Here is a 23255-nt window from a genome sequence, read left to right as displayed (position 1 = left end):
GTGAAAATACCAATGTGACCTTTTAAAATTTACTTTATTAATTCACTAACCTTAAAAATATGGCCCCAGGACTGCAGTCACAAATTTCTACAATTTTCTGCAAAGAAAGATAAATACTTGTGGTAGATCAATTATTTATATTCACATTATTAAAGTTAAGGGGATAATTGTAAAAATAACTAGAATATGTCCTCTATAAGAAAATGACTTGCACGATACCAACTAGTGCCACTAGATGGCGATATAGAGACAGTTTATTAGCTCTTTATGGAGTAGACTTTTGTGTATTCACAGGATAGGGGATAACGATTAGCACTCTTACCACTGGGACCCCCACCATTTACGAGAACAGGTACCCCATGCCCCTTGGAGCTCCCCAAAATGAACAGAGCGGTAGGACAGGCATGCAAACTGCCACTCTATTCATTTCTATGGGAGTTCCGGAGACAGCAGAATATAGCACTGTCTCCCTTTTAATGTCTATCTCCTTTTATTAATAGAGGGCAGTCTCAAGTATAAGACACCTCTATATAATATCTATATACATTAATAGGGCATATACTGAGGGGGTTATCTTTGTGGAAAGTCTAAACAAAGAAATTATAAAGTGTCCATATACCTCTACTGCCATACAGTGACTAAATAATATCACCATACACTGTCAAATGATACCACCATAAGGTACTAAATTATACCATATACCCTGCAAAATAAGGTCTCCATGCACTACCAAATAACACCATGCCCCACAGTACAAATAGTGCCACCAGGCATACAGTGGCAAATAACATTACTGTATAGTACCAAATAATACTGCCCTACCGTGTGTAACAGCGGCTGCTGTGCGCCCCGCTGTTCCCCCGCTTACCGCCGTGGTCCTGGGCGCCGTGCTCAGCGATGATCTTTCCATTCACCGCTGCGGTCCTGGGCTCTGTCGCTGTACGTGCTGTGGTGCTGAGGATTCCACTCCACAGATTCCACTCAGCCCTGGCCACAGCATGCTTGCTGCTGGTTTCTTGTTACACTGCCCTAGGGGTGGCGTGCATCACTCCCTGGGCTGCATGGGTTGGGTCATGTGACTTCGCTGACCAACTCAGGCTCTCCTGCAGGTACTAAAGTGGATCAGCCCCCTTCCTGATGCCTCAGTGTCAAGGTCCATGTGTTTGCTAAGCTCCTGATACTCATGTGTGCTCCTGACTTATACCTTGTTCCTGGATTCTGCTACTCGTCTGATCCCTGCCTGCTTGCCTTGATTCTCCTGTTGCCGAGCCAGATTGCCTGACCTGTTCCCTATGCCGCCTGCCCTGACCTTTTGCCTGTCTTACTACGTCTCTGCCTCATCCTTCGGTCCTGTACTGTTAACGACTCCGCCTGCCTGACTACAGTTGTACTTCTGGTACCTACTCAGGTACCTCCTGGTCTGCCTGGACCAGCTGCCTCGTGTGCCTACCCTCCTCAAGAGGTAGTGACCTGGTGTTCCCCACCTTCAGGGGTACTGTGAAGAATCGAGGGGTACACTTAGACAACACCCTTGGAGGAGGTGGGACACGTGGCACAATGGGTTTACACCCGCTGGTTCGTGACACTGTGCTAAATAATGCAGGTATAAAATATCCAAAAAACTGAATACAGAAATAATACATAAACATATATACATACATACAACACACACATAGTAAAAGCACGAAAAACATACACATAACGTCCAGAGGGCAGCTAGATGTGTTGGACAATCTAGCAGGAACAGTACTGTCCCATACCACAGCTTTAGGTGTCCCTAAGATAGATCTTGCTTGGAGGGCTGTGGAAGCCAGAGGCTGAATGGAAGAAATTTTATGGAAGAAATGTGAAGAGCAGATCATGTTTATCAGCTGTTCACATATCTTCAGGGCCAGATTTGCCTTTTCTGGGGCACAGCTAATTTCTCCCCGTTGCACCTCTAGGTGCCACCCTTGAAGACCCACTAAGCCCTACTCTCAGCTTAGCAGTAAAGCCTGGGTACTTCTACTGCTGGTCTACAGTTGGGAAGGGCCCTTCTGGGCCCTTTGTAGCCATTTGTCTGTCCCTTTAGTATTTTTTTTCAGCCAACCACTTGTGGACAGCAGGGACCCCCCCAATTTCTGTTGCTCCAAAGATTTGCATGGTTTGCATGGTGGTAAAGTCCGCCACTGAATATTCCCCATAGAATTTAGTGGAGAGCAATCATACATGTGTCGCTTTTTTGCTGGGAGCGAGAACTGTGCACCTTCATTTATTGCAGGATAAAACATGACTTGTCATAGTGGAAAACCATGATGTAGATTTGAGGCGTTGTTTGCAGCCTCACACCTGTGATGAGAAGGCAGAACTTGAGGAGGAAAGATGGACGCTAAAAACAGACATCAGCTGTGTTCTGGGACACTTGTGTGGCATGAGATTGGGTAGTCAGGAGTAACAAACATTAGCAGGTGATCCTATACTAAGTTCTAAAATCAAACGATACCTGTGATGAAATATGTAAAAAATATATAATATCATTTTATTTAATCTATTAACCCGTTAAGAACCCTGCCATATTTCACCTTAAAGGGGTGGCCAGTTTGTTTTAACTGATGATCTATCCTCTGGAAAATTTCCAAAACTCACTTTTTAAAGACCAGTTCATGTCTGAAGTCACTTTGTGAGGCTTACATAATAGAAACCACCCACAAATGACCCCATTTTAGAAACTAAATGCCTCAAGGTATTCAAAACTGTTTGTACAAACTTTGCTAACTGGTTTCTGGAAGGCAGATTTCACTGGGATAATTTTAAGCTGCAATGTCCCATTTGAAGCCCCCTGATGCCCCCCTAGAGTAGAAACTCCAAAAACATGACTCCATTTTAGAAACTACACCCTCAAGGTATTCAAAACTGATTTTACTAACTTTGTTAACCCTTTAGGTGTTCCACAAGAATTAATGGAAAATGGAGATGAAATTTCAGAATTTCACTTTTTTGGCAGATTTTCAATTTTAATCAATTTTTCCCCGCTAACAAAGCAAGGGTTAATAGCCAAACAAAACTCAATATTTATTGCCCTGATTCTGCAGTTTACAGAAACACCCCAAATGTGGTCGTAAACTGCTGTACGGGCACACGGCAGGGCGCAGAAGGAAAGGAACGCCATATGTTTTTTGGAAGGCAGATTTTGCTGGACTGTTTTTTTGACACCATGTCCCATTTGAAGCCTCCCGGATGCACCCCTAGAGTAGAAACTCCAAAAAATTCCCTTTCCCTTTCCTGGGTTACCCAATGCTAAGACGCTGGCGCAAGCATTTGTTGATCACATTGTCAAATTGCATGGCATTCCTTCAGACATCGTTTCTGATAGGGGCATGCAATTTGTTTCCAGATTCTGGAAGGCCTTCTGTTCTCGCTTGGGGGTTCGGTTGTCGTTCTCTTCTGCTTTTCACCCGCAGTCGAATGGCCAGACCGAACGCGTCAATCAGAATCTGGAGACATATCTGCGCTGTTTTGTGGCAGAGAATCAGGAGGATTGGTGTTCTTTTTTGTCCCTTGCTGAGTTTGCTTTAAATAACCGTCGCCAGGAGTCCTCTGATAAGTCACCATTTTTTGGTGCATATGGGTTTCATCCGCAGTTTGGGACATTCTCTGGAGAGGGGTCTTCTGGTTTACCTGATGAGGAGAGATTTTCCTCGTCTTTGTCATTTATTTGGCAAAAGATTCAGGGTAATCTGAAGAGGATGAGTGAGAGATATAAGCGTGTGGCGGATAAGAGACGTGTGCCTGGTCCGGACCTGAATGTGGGTGATCTAGTGTGGTTGTCTACAAAGAATATCAAACTGAAGTTTCACTCCTGGAAGTTGGGTCCTAAGTTTATTGGGCCTTACAAGATCTTGTCCGTCATCAATCCCGTTGCCTTCCGTCTTGATCTTCCTCAGACTTGGAAGATCCATAATGTTTTTCACAGGTCCCTATTAAAACCATATGTCCAACCCACTGTACCCTCCTTTTTGCCTCCTCCTCCGATTGTTGTTGATGGTAATCTTGAATTTCAGGTCTCTAGGATTGTGGATTCTCGCATTATCCGCGGTTCTCTCCAGTACCTCGTTCATTGGGAGGGTTATGGTCCTGAGGAGAGGATGTGGGTCCCAGTGGCGGACATTAAGGCCACTCGTCTCATCAGGGCTTTCCGTAGGTCCCATCCTGAGAAGGTGGGCTCTGTGTGTCCGGAGTCCACTCGTAGAGAGAGGGGTACTGTCACCGCCAGCTCTCTGAGAAGGTCTGGCAGACGTTCTTCTGTAACTCTTGCATGATGTTCTTTGTTTTGGTTTCACTTTGTCATCTCCTTTCCTTCTCCCAGCTGTCATCTATTTACACTGATTGCCTCCCTTTATATTCCCTCCCATACTGCCTCACTTTGCGGTTTATACTACTTCCTGGATTGTGTTCACTGCTGGATGCTGCAACTGCTGATTCCTCAGATAAGTCTTTTTTCCTTTATTTGTGTTTCCTTGCTGGCTTGATTCTAGGTGACCCTGACTCCGTCCGTATTAAGTGTAGGGAGCCGGTGGCCGTGTCCCTGCAAATAAATGGTTGGAGTGACTTTTGCAGAGAGAATTGCCTCACGGCGTCTCTTTCAGAGGTTTCTACCAAGACTGTACCATCTTTTCTCTCTGAATTTTCGGATGTGTTTTCAGAGTGGTGTCCAGGAGCTGCCCCCTCACCGGGAGTACGATTGCCCTATTAATCTCATCCCAGGCGCCAAGCTGCCAAAATCACGTTTATACAATCTCTCTCAATCTGAAAGAGTCGCTATGCGTACTTATATCTCTTAGAGCCTGAGAAAGGGACACATCCGACCCTCGAAGTCACCTGTTGCCGCTGTTTTTTTTTTTTGTTAAGAAAAAAGATGGTTCTTTAAGACCATGTCTGGATTTCAGGGAGCTGAACTGTATCACAATTCGTGACCCTTATCCGCTTCCTCTGATCCCGGACCTGTTTAACCAGATTGTTGGGGCTAAAGTTTTTTCTAAGTTGGATTTAAGAGGGGCATACAACCTAGTCAGGGTCAGGGAAGGGGACGAATGGAAGACGGCCTTCTATACCCCTGAGGGCCATTTCGAGAATTTGGTTATGCCCTTTGGTTTGATGAATGCTCCAGCCGTCTTCCAACATTTTGTGCACAGCATTTTTTATCATTTAATGGGGAAATTTGTACTGGTGTATCTAGATGACATTTAGATTTTTTCTCCTGATTTCAAAACTCATAGGGACCACCTACGTCAGGTCTTGCTCATTCTGCGGGAGAATAAATTGTACGCTAAACTGGAAAAATGTGTGTTTGCGGTTCCGGAGATTCAATTTTGGGGTTTTCTTCTCTCCGCTTCTGGTTTTCGCATGGACCCTGAGAAGGTCCGCGCTGTGCTTGATTGGGAGCTTCCTGAGAATCAGAAGGCGCTGATGCGGTTTTTTGGGTTTTGCCAATTATTACAGAAAGTTCATTTTGAATTATTCCTCTGTTGTTAAGCCACTCACTGATATGACTAAAAAGGGGGTAGATTTTTCCTCCTGGTCGTTAGATGCGCTTAAGGCCTTTTCTAGTATCAAAGAGAGTTTTGCTTCTGCTGTGTAATTTTTTGGGTAAATACATTCCATTAATCGATTCACAATGTCATGCTCTTCCAGAGGTTTTTGTAAGATTATTGGGCAGTTTCTCTGCCTACAAGATATTATCACAGATGCTTGGTTTACTTTTGCAGTTCCCAAAACTGAATTTGACTCAGCAGAGATCATATGCCTCTTTTTCACAGCAAGAGAAAAATACCTTAATCCTAACTTCTACCAACCTATGAATGCAGAATCAACCTAATCAAACTAATATGAAAAGTTTTTATTATAAAAATCTTCATCTACTTGCATATTATAAGTTATACCAGCAAGAATTAGTCTTTATGTAGAAAACTATGATTTAAATCAAGCCTTACTGACTAGTGATTTAAATCGTGATTTAAATCTTTTTGATTTAAATCAAATCCACCCTGTTTTTAACAGTGGGTGCCAGCTTTAGGCCTAAATTAGGTATTTTTGTGAAAGTTATGAGGGGTGATGTATTTAGTACGGGTCCTATGGTCTTGTCCTTCAGAATAAAGTGCCAATGTCGATTGATAATGTGTCATATCTGTTTTGATTGTGCGCTATACGGTAATATTCTTAGTTCTGCTTCTATTGATATTGTTTCATTATAATTAGATGTAGATATGAAAAAAGATTGTCTTTCCATATTTCTCACTCTATCCAATTCTCTATAATGTCCTCAGGATAATTTCTACATTTGAATTCTTCTTTCATTTTTATAGCCTCATCCTCAAAGGTGGTGTTGTCAGTACAGTTCCGTTTAATCCGATGGAACTGTCCGACTGGAATATTTAGTAACCACCTTGGTAGGTGACAGCTCGTAAAAGGAATAAAACTGTTTTTTGCAGTTGGTTTTTGGTAGGTGTTACATATGAATTTTTCTTCCTTAATTCTAATTTGTATATCCAAAAATTCAGTGTGTTTTTTTTTGTTTGATGTGAAGGTTAGTCCATCTAAATTCTCATTGATATCATTTAAAAAGGTATTCAGTTGGGGCTTTCCATTGTTCCAAATGAACAGGATATCGTCTATATACCGTCTCCATAGGACCAGGTCCGTCCCCATTTTAACATCAAACCTATCCCAATATATAGATACCCTCCTACAACAAGTGGTAAAATAAATTAAGTCCTACATAAGAGTCACCACACATATTATCCAAACACTGGAGGGCCTGGTCGTCCAACCCCATTGGATTATGGGAACATTGGACATTCAGTCTCTCTATACTGTTATCGACCACAAAAGTGGCACCTTTGCAATGAAAACACAACTTGAGATGAATAGCAATCTTTGTGGCGAACAGATCGATTTTTTGGTGGAAGGAGCCAACTATACTCTACACCAAAATTATTTTTATTTTGAAGGTGATTACTATTTGCAACAGCGTGGCACTGCCATGGGGACCAGGTTCGCCCCCAGTTATGCCAATCTTTATTTAGCACAATGGGAACATCTCAACATCACCGCAAAACTGGGGACGGACCTGGTCCTATGGAGACGGTATATAGACGATATCCTGTCCATTTGGAACATATGGAGAGCCCCAACTGAATACCTTTTTAAATGATATCAATGAGAATTTAGATGGACTAACCTTCACATCAAACATTAATAAAGAACACACTGAATTTTTGGATATACAAATTAGAATTAAGGAAGAAAAATTCATGTCATACCTACCAAAAACCAACTGCAAAAAAAAGTTTTATAAAACTTTTAAAAGTTTTTAAAAACCATCAGAAAAAAACAGTCTCACTACAAAACTGGGTACAAATGATTTTTTTTTTTACAGATGTGATAGGTGTGTTGGCTGTAGAAATACGACTTTTAGAAAAAAGACCGAGAGGTTTATGTCCACACAGAACCAGTTTGCCTTTGAAATTAGAGATTGCCTTACCTGTAACTCCTCCAGCGTGATCTACATTATCTATTGCCCGTGCCGAAAACAATATATTGGCAGAACGAAACGACCTCTCAAAGTGCGACTGGCTGAACATATTACCAACATAAAAAAGGGAATGACTAATGATCCTTTGTCTAAACACTGTAGAGACTGTTACAAATCTTTGCGTCATCAGCAAAAAGACACACCTTACCATCGAGGCCTTCTACAATTTTGCTGATAAAGATATTAAACAATATAGGTCCCAGAACAGATCCCTGAGGTACCCCACTGGTAACAAGACCATGGTCTGAATATACTCCATTGACTACAACCCTCTGTTGTCTGTCCCTCAGCCACTGCCTAATCCATTCAACAATATGGGAGTCCAAGTACAGCCTTATTCTACATAATTAATAAACTAATCTTTATTTCATGATTAAATAACCTTTGGATGGTAATATATTTTCCTCAAAAAGCATTTTATATAAAAAAAAATCCGATTTAAATAAAAAAAAATCTGATTTTTTTTATTTCTTTTTTAAAATCATTGATTTTTATCCACCCTGGTTAAAAACCATCAGAAAAAAACAGTCTCACTATAAAACTGGGTACAAATGAGAGATTTATGTCCACACAGAACCAGTTTGCCTTTGAAATTAGAGATTGCCTTACCTGTAACTCCTCCAGCGTGATCTACATTATCCAGTGCCCGTGCCAAAAACAATATATTGGCAAAACGAAACGACCTCTCAAAGTGCGACTGGCTGAACATATTAACAACATTAAAAAGGGAATGACTAATCATCCTTTGTCTAAACACTTTAGAGACTACCACAACCAGGATTACAGTGGTTTGACATTTGCGGCACTGGAGAAGGTAGATAAACACTGGAGGTAATCACATCGTCAAGATGTCAAGAATGGAGTCCAGACGAATATATTATTTTGTCAATTTGTCAACAGCAGGGCTTAATGCTGAATTAGAAATTTTGGGCTTTTTGTGAAGCAAGTTTTGAAGTATTGGCAGGGGGAGTGCCCCTTACCGACGGAAGATCCCATGTCTGGCTGTCTATCAGCACTGGGTTGTCCACCTGGTGAGGGGCAACCCCCCTTTATTTCATCTGATTTCATCTGATACATCCAGCATATCTACCAATACTTCATGTGATCAACATCAGCCTATTACATCTTTCTTATTTTTTTTATTTAGTTAGTTATTTATTCATTTTTCATTTTATTTATTATCCATTATTTTATTTACTATTTATTATCATTCATCTTTTATTATTTAGCTTATATGTGTTATAGCAATTCATTAATTTATTGATACCATATGTGCATTTACCATATATATTTCTTAATATGAGATGGAAAATTATTAAAACACATTAGATGTCATCATTGCTATACCCAGCAACTATTGATAAATAAAACGCATGTGCACCTTTAGCAGGGGGCGCCCGTTGCGGTTTAAAAAAACCCCCAAAAAACGTTGGTTATATAAGTTAACTTAAGTGGCGGCCAGCGGCGCCCCTCATGCTGCGCTGCCTGAGCGGCTGAGGCTGAGCGCTCTGAAGAATCTCTGGCCGCCGGCTCAGTGCTGCGCAGCCTGCCTGCGCCTGCTGTCTGTGTCTGCTCTGTGCTGTCTGACATGTCGGAGGAGAATCGGGGCAGAGGCTGAGCCGCTGCCGCCTGCCTCAGTGAAGCCGTGGGGGTGGGGCGGGAGCGCACCAGCGCAGCAGGTGGACCAGAGAGACAGTCTGTCAGACTGTCACTGACAGTGACAATGACAGTCTGACACCGCTGTGCTGTCTGTCTCTCTGGTGGTCTGAGTGACTAACTGCTGCTAGCTTACCTGGCTGCTGGCTTCAGGCTGCTGAGGGTGGGGAGCGGAGGCGGAGCTCTGCCGCCCTGGCCTGAATGATCTTGATCTGAACCCCCTGACCCCTCCCACCCTTGAGCACGTGACGCAGAGAGAGGGGTGGAGCGAAAGAGGAAGAGAAGGCCGCACACTGAGCAGCAAGCAGCCGAGCAGCCAGCCACGGCCACCACGGTCCACGGTCCACCAATTTGCCTCCCCCGACCCCCAGTGCGGCAGCAGCGGCAGTGCCTTCTCCTTCTGGGATAGAACAGAAGTGTGCTCCTACCTGGATTGGAGTGCAGCCTGCAGGTGCAGGCGTGCAGCTGCTTTCTTCTTCCCCAGGACCCCAGGGCGACATTGGTGAATGGTGTACGTACCGTGTTTGTCTCCAGTCCCCAGAGCCAGACTGCAGCCAGAGACCAGCTCATCTTATTGTCCTGGTGGTAAGTAGTCAGTAGACAATGTGCAATATATTTATTATTTACTGTATTTTTTGCCTTATAAGAAGCACTTTTTACCTCCTCATGCGCCGCCTGCCCGTCTGCCTGTTCATTCATAAAGTGAGATAAGCAGGCAGGCGGCGCATGAGGAGGGAGCTGCGGCAGGCGGCGCATGACTGAGGGAGCTGCCGGTCTGCGCCGTCTTAATGCTATACATAAGGTACTACAGTAAGTACAGTACAGTAATTGCGGACTCATTCGGATTGAATGTACTTAACAGCTGCGGCGGGCCCCGATGTAAGGGGTGGAACATATGTGAAGAATGAATTTTTATCTTGCCTAGGGCGGCAAAAATCCTTGCACCGGCCCTGTCTGGGTCTAATGGTTTACTCATAAAGAGTCCAGCGAAATCAGCATGGCCACGCATTGATGAAAGCACAGTTTATTAAAGATCGTAGTGGCGCCAAAACATTAGCTCAAACAAGGTAACCTCTCACCCTGCGATAATACGAGCGAGACTCACTGCAGATTGAAGTTATCCACGGCATCAAATGAAAGAAGGTAACAGCATCTTCTCGCGAGAATAGGAACAAGTCATTGACATCCCAATCTATCCTACTAGTGAGACTCTGCACTTTGCCGTATGTATTGGTTTCATCTCACAGCTAGGTACGCGCTTCTACACCTGGGACGCCACAAGCACGCGCACTACCGAATAGTGAGTACCAACGAGCGATATAATGTCATACATTGCCACAAACTTATGGAGTATAAATTGAACTTATGATTGAAATAGGACCCTTTCCTCAATACCTGTATATTAACTATTGCGGTACAGATCGATACCTTGTGTACCCCTGCACATCTATCTAACAGCTAAACTAATCTGCGGATTTTCCAGCTATACTAACTCGCATGTTGCAAATATCAACTACATGGATCAGTGTAATAACTAACAGCAAGGATATATATGTTTGTTGCACTAGTACAACCATCTTGTTTGTGGACTTTTTGACATATAGTTTTTTATATATGGGATTGTACTTATGATTATACATCTCCCCTCATACACTGAGCACCCCCCCTCAGCATCTCCCCTCATACACTGAGCACCCCCCAGCATCTCCCCTCATACACTGAGCACCCCCCAGCATCTCCCCTCATACACTGAGCACCCCCCAGCATCTCCCCTCATACACTGAGCACCCCCCAGCATCTCCCCTCATACACTGAGAACCCCCCAGCATCACCCCTCATACACTGAGCACCCCCCAGCATCACCCCTCATATACTGAGCACCCCCCCAGCATCTCCCCTCATACACTGAGCACCCCCCAGCATCTCCACTCATATACTGAGCACCCCCCCCCGCATCACCCCTCATATACTGAGCACCCCCCCCCGCATCTCCCCTCATGTACTGAGCACCCCCCCAGCATCTCCCCTCATACACTGAGCACCCCCCAGCATCTCCCCTCATACACTGAACACCCCCCCCAGCATCTCCCCTCATATACTGAGCACCCCCCCAGCATCTCCCCTTATATACTGAGCACCCCCCCAGCATCTCCCGTCATACACTGAGCAACCCCCCAGCATCTCCCCTCATACACTGAGCACCCCCCCCCTCAGCATCTCCCCTCATATACTGGGCACCCCATCCTCCACAGCATCTCCCCTCATACACTCAGCACCCCCCAGCATCTCCCCTCATATACTGAGCACCACCCCAGCATCTCCCCTCATACACTGAGCACCCCCCCCCTCAGCATCTCCCCTCATATACTGGCCACCCCATCCTCCACAGCATCTCCCCTCATACACTCAGCACCCCCCAGCATCTCCCCTCATACACTGCGCACCCCCCAGCATCTCCCCTCATATACTGAGCACCCCCCCAGCATCTCCCCTCATACACTGAGCACCCCCCAGCATCTCCCCTCATATACTGAGCACCCCCCAGCATCTCCCGTCATACACTGAGCACCCCCCAGCATCTCCCCTCATACACTGAGCACCCCCCAGCATCTCCCCTCATACACTGAGAACCCCCCAGCATCACCCCTCATACACTGAGCACCCCCCAGCATCACCCCTCATATACTGAGCACCCCCCCAGCATCTCCCCTCATACACTGAGCACCCCCCAGCATCTCCACTCATATACTGAGCACCCCCCCCAGCATCACCCCTCATATACTGAGCACCCCCCCAGCATCTCCCCTCATGTACTGAGCACCCCCCAGCATCTCCCCTCATACACTGAGCACCCCCCAGCATCTCCCCTCATACACTGAACACCCCCCCCAGCATCTCCCCTCATATACTGAGCACCCCCCCAGCATCTCCCCTTATATACTGAGCACCCCCCCAGCATCTCCCGTCATACACTGAGCACCCCCCCAGCATCTCCCCTCATACACTGAGCACCCCCCCCTTCAGCATCTCCCCTCATATACTGGGCACCCCATCCTCCACAGCCTCTCCCCTCATACACTCAGCACCCCCCAGCATCTCCCCTCATACACTGAGCACCCCCCAGCATCTCCCCTCATACACTGAGCACCCCCCAGCATCTCCCCTCATACACTGAGCACCCCCCAGCATCTCCCCTCATACACTGAGAACCCCCCAGCATCACCCCTCATACACTGAGCACCCCCCAGCATCACCCCTCATATACTGAGCACCCCCCCAGCATCTCCCCTCATACACTGAGCACCCCCCAGCATCTCCACTCATATACTGAGCACCCCCCCCAGCATCACCCCTCATATACTGAGCACCCCCCCCAGCATCTCCCCTCATGTACTGAGCACCCCCCCAGCATCTCCCCTCATACACTGAGCACCCCCCAGCATCTCCCCTCATACACTGAACACCCCCCCCAGCATCTCCCCTCATATACTGAGCACCCCCCCAGCATCTCCCCTTATATACTGAGCACCCCCCCAGCATCTCCCGTCATACACTGAGCACCCCCCCAGCATCTCCCCTCATACACTGAGCACCCCCCCCTTCAGCATCTCCCCTCATATACTGGGCACCCCATCCTCCACAGCATCTCCCCTCATACACTCAGCACCCCCCAGCATCTCCCCTCATATACTGAGCACCACCCCAGCATCTCCCCTCATACACTGAGCACCCCCCCCCTCAGCATCTCCCCTCATATACTGGCCACCCCATCCTCCACAGCATCTCCCCTCATACACTGAGCACCCCCCAGCATCTCCCCTCATATACTGAGCACCCCCCCAGCATCTCCCCTCATACACTGAGCACCCCCCAGCATCTCCCCTCATATACTGAGCACCCCCCAGCATCTCCCGTCATACACTGAGCACCCCCCAGCATCTCCCCTCATATACTGAGCACCCCCCCCCCCAGCATCTCCCCTCATACACTGAGCACCCCCCAGCATCTCCCCTCATACACTGAGCACCCCCCCTTCAGCATCTCCCCTCATATACTGGGCACCCCCAGCATCTCCCCTCATATACTGAGCACCCCCCCAGCATCTCCCCTCATACACTGAGCACCCCCCTCAGCATCTCCCCTCATACACTGAGAACCCCCCAGCATCTCCCCTCATACGCTGAGCACCCCCCCTTCAGCATCTCCCCTCATATACTGGCCACCCCATCCTCCACAGCATCTCCCCTCATACACTCAGCACCCCCCAGCATCTCCCCTCATGTACTGAGCACCCCACCCCCATCATCTCCCCTCATACACTGAGCACCCCCCCAGAATCTCCCCTCATGTACTGAGCACCCCCCCAGAATCTCCCCTCATGTACTGAGCACCCCCCCAGCATCTCCCCTCATATACTGAGCACCCCCCATCATCTCCCCTCATACACTGAGCACCCCCCAGAATCTCCCCTCATGTACTGAGCACCCCCCCAGCATCTCCCCTCATATACTGAGAACCCCCCACTTCAGCATCTCCCCTCATATACTGGCCACCCCATCCTTCACAGCATCTCCCCTCATACACTCAGCACCCCCCAGCATCTCCCCTCATATACTGAGCACCCCCCCATCATCTCCCCTCATGTACTGAGCACCCCCCCAGAATCTCCCCTCATATACTGAGCACCCCACCCCCAGCATCTCCCCTCATGTACTGAGCACCCCCCCAGAATCTCCCCTCATATACTGAGCACCCCACCCCCAGCATCTCCCCTCATATACTGAGCACCCCCCCAGAATCTCCCCTCATGTACTGAGCACCCCCCCAGAATCTCCCCTCATATACTGAGCACCCCACCCCCAGCATCTCCCCTCATATACTGAGCACCCCCCCTTCAGCATCTCCCCTCATATACTGAGCACCCCACCCCCATCATTTCCCCTCATACACTGAGCACCCCCCAGAATCTCCAGTCATGTACTGAGCACACCCCCAGCATCTCCCCTCATATACTGAGCACCCCCCCAGAATCTCCCCTCATATACTGAGCACCCCCCCAGAATCTCCCCTCATATACTGAGCACCCCCCCAGAATCTCCCCTCATATACTGAGCACCCCCCCCAGTACCTGATTAAACACGATGTAAACTACATTATTTCATACATGATTGAATTTCATATAAACTACCTTAACTTATACTTATACAATACCTGATTAAACATGAACTACATTATTTGATACATGATTGGATTTGATATAAACTACATTAACCCCATAACCAATGGAGCAGAAAAAATGTGAAAGTGTAATTAAACATAATTAAATAAAATAAAAAGACAGTGATCCCATGTATATACCGAATTTTTCGCCCTATAAGACTCACCCCAAAAGTGGGGTGAAAATGGCAGTGCGTCTTATGGGGCGAATGCTGCCATTTACACTAATACACAGCCGCCGCGATGCTGCACAGCGCGGTCGGCGATGTATCAGCGCGGTGGGAGGAGGGGCTGGGGGCCGGCATCTGGTGCTGTAATGGCAGCGGGGCCCGGTTTAGTCACTGTATTCTATTACACCGTCCCCGCTCACTGTAGTAATCAGATCTAATATATAGGCAATGTTAAAGTATAGAAATCCTCTGAAATCCAGCCTGTAGCACTTACTAAACTCCCATAGCAGGCAGGAGGCCGGGCGGCGGCAGCGTAACGTCACTTACTACGTCACGCGCCTGCGCCGCCTGCTTCATTCATAAAGTGGGAGGAGCAGGCACGTGACGTAGTGACGTTACGCTGCCGCCGCCCGGCCTGCTGCTTGCTATGGGAGTTTAGTAAGTGCTACAGGCTGGATTTCAGAGGATTTCTATACTTTAACATTGCCTATATATTAGATCTGATTACTACAGTGAGCGGGGACGGTGTAATAGAATACAGTGACTAAACCGGGCCCCGCTGCCATTACAGCACCAGATGCCGGCCCCTGTATTGGGAGTCATTCACTACACAGAGACACTGTTATGGGGGGGGGGCTGTGGATGACACATAGCATAAGATGTTATATATGTGTCATCCACAGATCCCCCCATAGCAGTGTCATGTCATCCACAGATGCCCCCATAACAGTGCCATCCACAGATGCCCCCATGACAGTGTCATCCACAGATTTACCCCATAACAGTGTCATCCACAGATCCCCCATATTAGTGTCATCCACAGACCACTATTAGTTCAAAACCCACCAAAAGCACACCTTTTGGTTCAAAATATATTTTTTCTTATTTTCCTCCTCAAAAACCTATACGGTATATAATTAATTATATACTCATCACACTTTATTATACACAAATTAATGTGATTACAGTGTACTCAATTTGTGTTACCCAGTTAATTCAATAATCTATTATACTACCAAATTAATCTATATATCATATTTAGCATATCTATTATGATGTAATGTCAATTCATAATTGTTTCATATATTCGTAAATTATTTTTTACATGATCATGCTATTGTGTATTGTGATATTCACTGCTACTTCATATTGCTTATAGTATCGTGATAATTAATAATTTATTTATTTACCGTATAAAATTATTTATAACACTATTTTAATAAATTATACTCAATCATGTTATTTTTATATTATATTGAATCATGGTTTTATATGGAGAGACGGGATAATGAAAACCAATTGTGCGGGCCCATTTAACATGATTTATCCAAACTTATCACTACCAAAATGTATTAATTCATTACATCTATCCGTTTTATTCTTAAGAAGTGCCTTAAATGAAGGCCGGATATGAAAATCCCTCATTTAGGCTTTTTAGACTTAAGGTTTGTAGTTTATAGATCCATCTTGCTTCCTCCTGAAGCAATCTTTGATCCAAATTTCCACTTCTTGGTCCCAATTTTATTTTTGTCAGTCCCCAAAATGTAAGGACTTTCAGGTTGTTATTATGGGCATATTCAATATGTCTGTAGAGAGAAGTATCCTTTTATCCTTTTTTGTATTTATGGCACTGATGTGTCCTGATATTCTTCTTCTTAGTTCCTGCACCGTTTTGCCCACATATAGTTTCGGACAGGTACAGGATGCCACAGATACTATCCCACTACTATTAAAAAATCTCTGATGATATATTCACACCCATCCACCGGATTCTTTAATTTCTTGATCTTGGGTAAATATTTACTGTACATAGAGTACTGTTCCCACATGGGAATGACCCCGTCATTTTTTATTTTAACCAAGATTCATTACTTGATTGCATTTTAGGGAGGAAGCTATGGACTAAATTGTCCTTAAGACTCTGTCCACTCCCAAAAGTGCATAAAAATAAGACACCGATACCGGGTCGACCAATAGACTTAGGAAATGACTCGTTGCCAGCAAGTCCGGAATGCAGGACGTGAGAGGGTAGAGAAAGCGCTGCGGGGTCTCCCGGAATGAAGTTCGGCTATAACGGGAGCGCTGATCAGCTGACGAGCTGCCCATCAATAGAAAGGACAACGCCCCAGGAAATAGGCGTTAGTACAGAGCGAACAGGAGACGCTGCGAGAAGGTGGGATAACCCCTTTAAGGATGACAAAATAAAGATGTACCGTATTTTCGGTATGTCTTCGCCCCCATAAGACGCACCGGCCTATAAGACGCACCTAGGTTTTTGAGGAGGAAAATAAGAAAAAAAATATTTAGAACCAAAAAGTGTGCATTTGGTGGGTTTTGAACTAATGGTGGTCTGTGGATGACACTGTTATGGGGCATCTGCGGATGGCACTGTTATGGGGGCATCTGTGGATTGCACTGTTATGGGGGCATCTGTGGATGGCACTGTTATGGGGGCATCTGTGGATTAGACTGTTATGGGGGCATCTGTGGATTGCACTGTTATGGGGGCATCTGTGGATGGCATGACACTGCTATGGGGGTGATCTGCGGATGACACATATATAGCATCTTATGCTATGTGTCATCCACAGATTCCCCCCCATAACAGTGTCCCTGTGTAGTGAATGACCCCCAATACAGGGAGTGGGGGCCGGCATCTGGTGCTGTAATGGCAGCGGGGCCCGGTGCAGTCACTGTATTCTATTACACAGGGCCCCGCTCACTGTAGTAATCAGATCTAACCTGTAGGCAATGTTACACTATAGAAATCATGTGCAATCCAGCCTGTAGCACTTACTACAATCTTCTGTAGCAGACAGGAGGCCGGGCGGGCGTTGGCAGCCTGCTTCATTCATAAAGTGGGAGGAGCAGACGCGTGACGGAGAAGTTACACTGCCGCCGCCCGGCCTCCTGTCTGCTACGGACGATTGTAGTAAGTGCTACAGGCTGGATTGCACATGATTTCTATAGTGTAACATTGCCTACAGGTTAGATCTGATTACTACAGTGAGCGGGCCCGGTGTAATAGAATTGCACTGCCATTTTGCCCCTACTTTGGGGGGGGGGGGTGTCTTATAGGGCGAAAAATACGGTTTTCATTTGTACATATATTGGGTTGGGATCCCTAAAGGGATTTCTTTTTGGTCAGTTAACCGTTTTGGATTTTGTAGAAATTATCCTGAGGGTCCCATCTAGGGCCTTCAATTTGATTAATTATTAGCCCCCCCCCCCGTACAGTATCAGCTTAGCACAATTATTTTTGGAGGACTCTATTAGTTTAGTGTCAGGGGCAGTATTTTCTGGGCACTGTTATTTTTTAGGGCGCTGTGTGGAAATAATTATTGGAGGGGGCACTATCTGTGTGGCACTAGTATTAGTAATAGTATTTTATTCTGTTCCTGCAGTATAGTATTGGGGAGCACGGCAGTGTATTAGGGGTGGCAGGATGGGGTATTCAGAAAGTGGAGAGGAGGATGGGAAAGTAGGAAACTAAGATGTCTGTCTGCCAAACTCTGCAGAGACAAGAGATGGGTGAAAGAAATCATCATGGCGGTCTGCTCAGAATGGAGAAGATGAGGAAACAGAACATCTACATCAGAGGAGACATCGCTGGATATAAGAGATATGTGGTGCTGTATTACCCTGTATGTTTTGTACCTCTGTATGTAATGATTTCCACGTATGCCTTTAACAGTAGGGCTGGAGGGAAGGGGTTAGGTTGAGAATTTGGCATGTAGGGGGGGTCCTCATTTGACATTTCGCCTCAGGCAGCAGAAAGGCTAGATACACTCCTGTATATATATATATATACACTACTCAAAAAAATACAGGGAACACTTAAACAACGCAATGTAACTCCAAGTCAATCACACTTCTGTGAAATCAAACTGTCCACTTAGGAAGCAACACTGAGTGACAATCAATTTCACATGCTGTTGTGCAAATGGGATAGACAACAGGTGGAAATTATAGGCAATTAGCAAGACACCCTCAATAAAGGAGTGGTTCTGCAGGTGGTGACCACAGACCACTTCTCAGTTCCTATGCTTCCTGGCTGATGTTTTGGTCACTTTTGACTGCTGGCGGTGCTTTCACTCTAGTGGTAGCATGAGACGGAGTCTACAACCCACACAAGGGGCTCAGGTAGTGCAGCTTATCCAGGATGGCACATCAATGTGAGCTGTGGCAAAAAGGTTTGCTGTGTCTGTCAGCGTAGTGTCCAGAGCATGGAGGCGCTACCAGGAGACAGGCCAGTACATCAGGAGACGTGGAGGAGGCCGTAGGAGGGCAACAACCCAGCAGCAGGACCACTACCTCCGCCTTTGTGCAAGGAGGAACAGGAGGAGCACTGCCAGAGCCCTGCAAAATGATCTCCAGCAGGCCACAAATGTGCATGTGTCTGCTCAAACGGTCAGAAACAGACTCCATGAGGGTGATATGAGGGCCCAACGTCTACAGGTGGGGGTTGTGCTTACAGCCCAACACCGTGCAGGACGTTTGGCATTTGCCAGAGAACACCAAGATTGGCAAATTCGCCACTGGCGCCCTGTGCTCTTCACAGATGAAAGCAGGTTCACACTGAGCACATGTGACAGACGTGACAGAGTCTGGAGACGCCGTGGAGAACGTTCTGCTGCCTGCAACATCCTCCAGCATGACCGGTTTGGCATTGGGTCAGTAATGGTGTGGGGTGGCATTTCTTTGGAGGGCCGCACAGCCCTCCATGTGCTCGCCAGAGGTAGCCTGACTGCCATTAGGTACCGAGATGAGATCCTCAGACCCCTTGTGAGACCATATGCTGGTGCGGTTGGCCCTGGGTTCCTCCTAATGCAAGACAATGCTAGACCTCATGTGGCTGGAGTGTGTCAGCAGTTCCTGCAAGACGAAGGCATTGATGCTATGGACTGGCCCGCCCCTTCCCCAGACCTGAATCCAATTGAGCACATCTGGGACATCATGTCTCGCTCTATCCACCAACGTCACGTTGCACCACAGACTGTCCAGGAGTTGGCAGATGCTTTAGTCCAGGTCTGGGAGGAGATCCCTCAGGAGACCGTCCGCCACCTCATCAGGAGCATGCACAGGCGTTGTAGGGAGGTCATACAGGCACGTGGAGGCCACACACACACATCAAAGTTGGATCAGCCTGTAGTGTGTTTTTCCACTTTAATTTTGAGTGTGACTCCAAATCCAAACCTCCATGGGTTAAAAAATTTGATTTCCATTTTTTAATTTTTTAATTTTTGTGTGATTTTGTTGTCAGCACATTCAACTATGTAAAGAACAAAGTATTTCAGAAGAATATTTAATTAACTCAGATCTAGGATGTGTTATTTTTGTGTTCCCTTTATTTTTTTGAGCAGTGTATATAATTTTATTATTTAGCACATTCCCTGTTCTTCGTTTTGTTTTTTTCAACCCAATTAAATGCTCAGTCTGCAAAATTGTAGGTGACCATGCTTTAGACTGTAAGTGCCCTACCTTGCTGGGGTTAGTCCAATTCAGTGATGACTGTACAGCTGGAGTTACTAGGAACAAGTGTCAGAAGCGCAGGGGCCCCCGCTCCGCACTCGCCCCCGGGTTCCTCTCTGTCATGTGTCACTTCCCTTCAGACCTGAGCACCAGCGATGGGCGGGGCTTCTCACAGCAGGTGGGGAGGGGTCGGGAGAGAACAGACGGACAATGGGAATGCTGCGCGCTGATTGGCTGATGGGCTCCGCTGTGCTCCCTCTGATTGGCTTACACAGCGGCGCTTGCCCCTTGCATCCCGCTAGAGCAGATTGTGAGGCAGAAGAGAGTGGCTGTGTGACCGGGGCTGCCCCTCGTCCAGTGGGATAACGGGACCGGGACCGGGGCGCCGCACGTCAGCTCCTTCTGCCTGTAGGAAGAACCGCTGCCCGGGGGAGCACGCATGGTGGCCGAGCACACACAGCGGTCACTGGCTCGCACGGTGAGTAGTTGAGCTCTGCTACATCCTTCCTTTCTTCACTATAGTTTGCCCCAGCCATAACTCCAGATAAAGTGCCGGTGATCCTATCCTACACCACTGTGATCCTATCAGCCTGCTCTGCCTCCCATTACTATAAGTGAGGGGGATGAGACAAAGGCACAGGCTGAGGATGGGATTACAGCAGGGAACAAAGGGGGCAATGCTGGTACTGGGGGCTGTGCTGCCATCCTGCCACCTTCCAGTGCTGAGGACAGATGGTGCCTTCAGGAGCAGATCCCACTTTAACATCAGCTCCTGTCCCCTAATACGTTCTGTGCAGCCCCCCTATTACATTACTGTCTCCTCCTGGCTTGTCCTGCCATGACCCAGCGCTCATCTCCTGCCAGATCACTCAATATCAGCTCCTTAGTCCTTGGAGAACATGGAAACGGTCAGGGCTGATCTTGGAGGGTCCATCTCTGAGATGCATAATGAACTATTTCTTGGGATTCCATAGGACGTGTATGTGGTTAATGGGGACACGAGCCCGGAGATGTGTCCTGTGGCTAGATTTGTTCTTTCTATTGCCCTTGGGTTGAGAACAGATGGCCTTGGGTCAATGCCTTGGGTATAGACACATGCATCACATAGGTGTCCGATAGGTGTGGGTATAGATACATACATCACATAGGTGTCCCATAGGTGTGGGTATAGATACATGCATCACATAGGTGTCCGATAGGTGTGGGTATAGATACATACATCACATAGGTGTCCGATAGGTGTGGGTATAGACACATACATCACATAGGTGTCCCATAGGTGTGGGTATAGATACATGCATCACATAGGTGTCCGATAGGTGTGGGTATAGATACATACATCACATAGGTGTCCCATAGGTGTGGGTATAGACACATGCATCACATACGTGTCACATAGGTATAGGTATAGACACATACATCACATAGGTGTCACATAGGTATAGATACATACATCACATAGGTATGGGTATAGACAGATACATCACATAGGTATGGGTATAGACAGATACATCACATAGGTATAGGTATAGATACATACATCACATAGGTATAGGTATAGATACATACATCACATAGGTGTCACATAGGTATAGGTATAGACACATACATCACATAGGTGTCACATAGGTATAGATACATACATCACATAGGTATAGGTATAGATACATACATCACATAGGTATAGACAGATACATCACATAGGTATGGGTATAGACAGATACATCACATAGGTATGGGTATAGACAGATACATCACATAGGTATAGACACATACATCACATAGGTGTCACATAGGTATGGGTATAGACACATCACATCTATTGTATTTAGACAGCGGCGTAGCTAAAGGCTCATGGGCCCTGGTGCAAGACTGCAGCTTGAGCCCCTTCCCTCAGTGCTTTGTGGCCAGGGAAGCACAAACAGCCCCCCCCCCCATGCCAAATTTTTGACCTAACCCCTTCCCTCCATCCAGAAGTGTAACTTGACCACCATGCACTTTCTATAATACCGGTGTCTTCTTATGTGGCAGGAAGGTCTTTGGGCCCCCTCAGGCTCCTGGGCCCGGTACCCCTATAGTTACGCCCCTGTATCTAGAGGTTCTCTATTAATTATAGACCCAAACAGGAGAAAATCATTGCAAATTTCCAACCCATCACCAATAGCTCACGCCCAGTGGTCCAATGCGTGATTTCCTCTTACTGCTGGTCTGAACCAAACTTTTATTGTGATGTCAAAATTGTATTTCCACAACTGTTTATGAGGCAACTTCCACACTTGTTAATTCTGGTATCAGAAAATCTCAATACGGGAATTAAACGAATAGTAACATAGTAGCCAAAAAACGACATCTGTCCATCCAGTTCAGCCTGTTATCCTGCAAGTTGATCCAGAGGAAGGCAAAAAAAAAACTGTGAGGTAGAAGCCAATTTTCCCCACTTAAAGAGTTTCTGTCACCAGATTTAACCCTATTAAGCTAGCTGACATAAGCGATGTGCTAATGTCAGCTAAACCTAACTAGCCTATTCCTACTTTTATCTATGCCCCCGTTACGCCAGAAAACTAACTTTTATAATATGCTAATTAGCCCCTAGGAGCAAGGGGGGGGGGGGGGGGTTGTTCCTGCTCCTAGAGGCTCCATTCTCCCACCTTTGTCGCCTCCCTCCAAGTCCTGATTGACAGGGCCAGGCAGCGCTTGTATCTGTCTGCCAGCCCTGTGCTCTGGTAAAATCTCGGCGCAGGCGCGGTGAGGAAGCTGGCACCCTGCGAGTCCCTGCACCATACGGGTTCTGGAGTCCCTTAGCATATTACACAAGTTATATTTCTGGCGTCACGGGGGCATAGATAAAGTAGGAATGGGCTAGTTAGGTTTTGCTGACATTAGCACATCGCTACTGTCAGCCAGCTTAATAGGGTTATATCTGGTGACAGAAACTCTTTAAGGGGAAAAAAATTCCTTCCCGACTCCAATCAGGCATCAGAATATCTCCCTGGATCAACGACCCCTCTCTAGTAGCTATAGCCTGTAATATATATATATATCATTTTTATACTTTTATAATAATTTATAATTTTTAGATATTATTTATATAAAAGCTCCGAGCCACAACTACATGACAAATGATAGAAGATGGCAGGGGTATTGATTTTGTTGTAAACTCCTCCTCAGTA

At 46.5% G+C, this 23255-nt stretch overlaps 1 protein-coding gene across 1 annotated transcript in view; it reads left to right on the top strand.

The window, feature by feature from the left end:
- Positions 1-20417: 20417 nt before the first annotated feature.
- The window catches only part of SLCO5A1 (solute carrier organic anion transporter family member 5A1), a 110818-nt gene continuing 107980 nt past the window's right edge, over positions 20418-23255 (top strand). The window contains exon 1 of the mRNA XM_040431225.1: positions 20418-20563. The gene's annotated coding sequence lies outside the window, so the exon portion shown is untranslated. The remainder of the gene's footprint in view (positions 20564-23255) is intronic.

This window comes from Bufo bufo, chromosome 5, assembly GCF_905171765.1.
Source record: "Bufo bufo chromosome 5, aBufBuf1.1, whole genome shotgun sequence".
Taxonomy (NCBI): domain Eukaryota; kingdom Metazoa; phylum Chordata; class Amphibia; order Anura; family Bufonidae; genus Bufo; species Bufo bufo.
The sequence above is the reverse complement of the archived record's forward strand: the minus strand, read 5'-3'. Positions and strand labels throughout refer to the sequence as shown.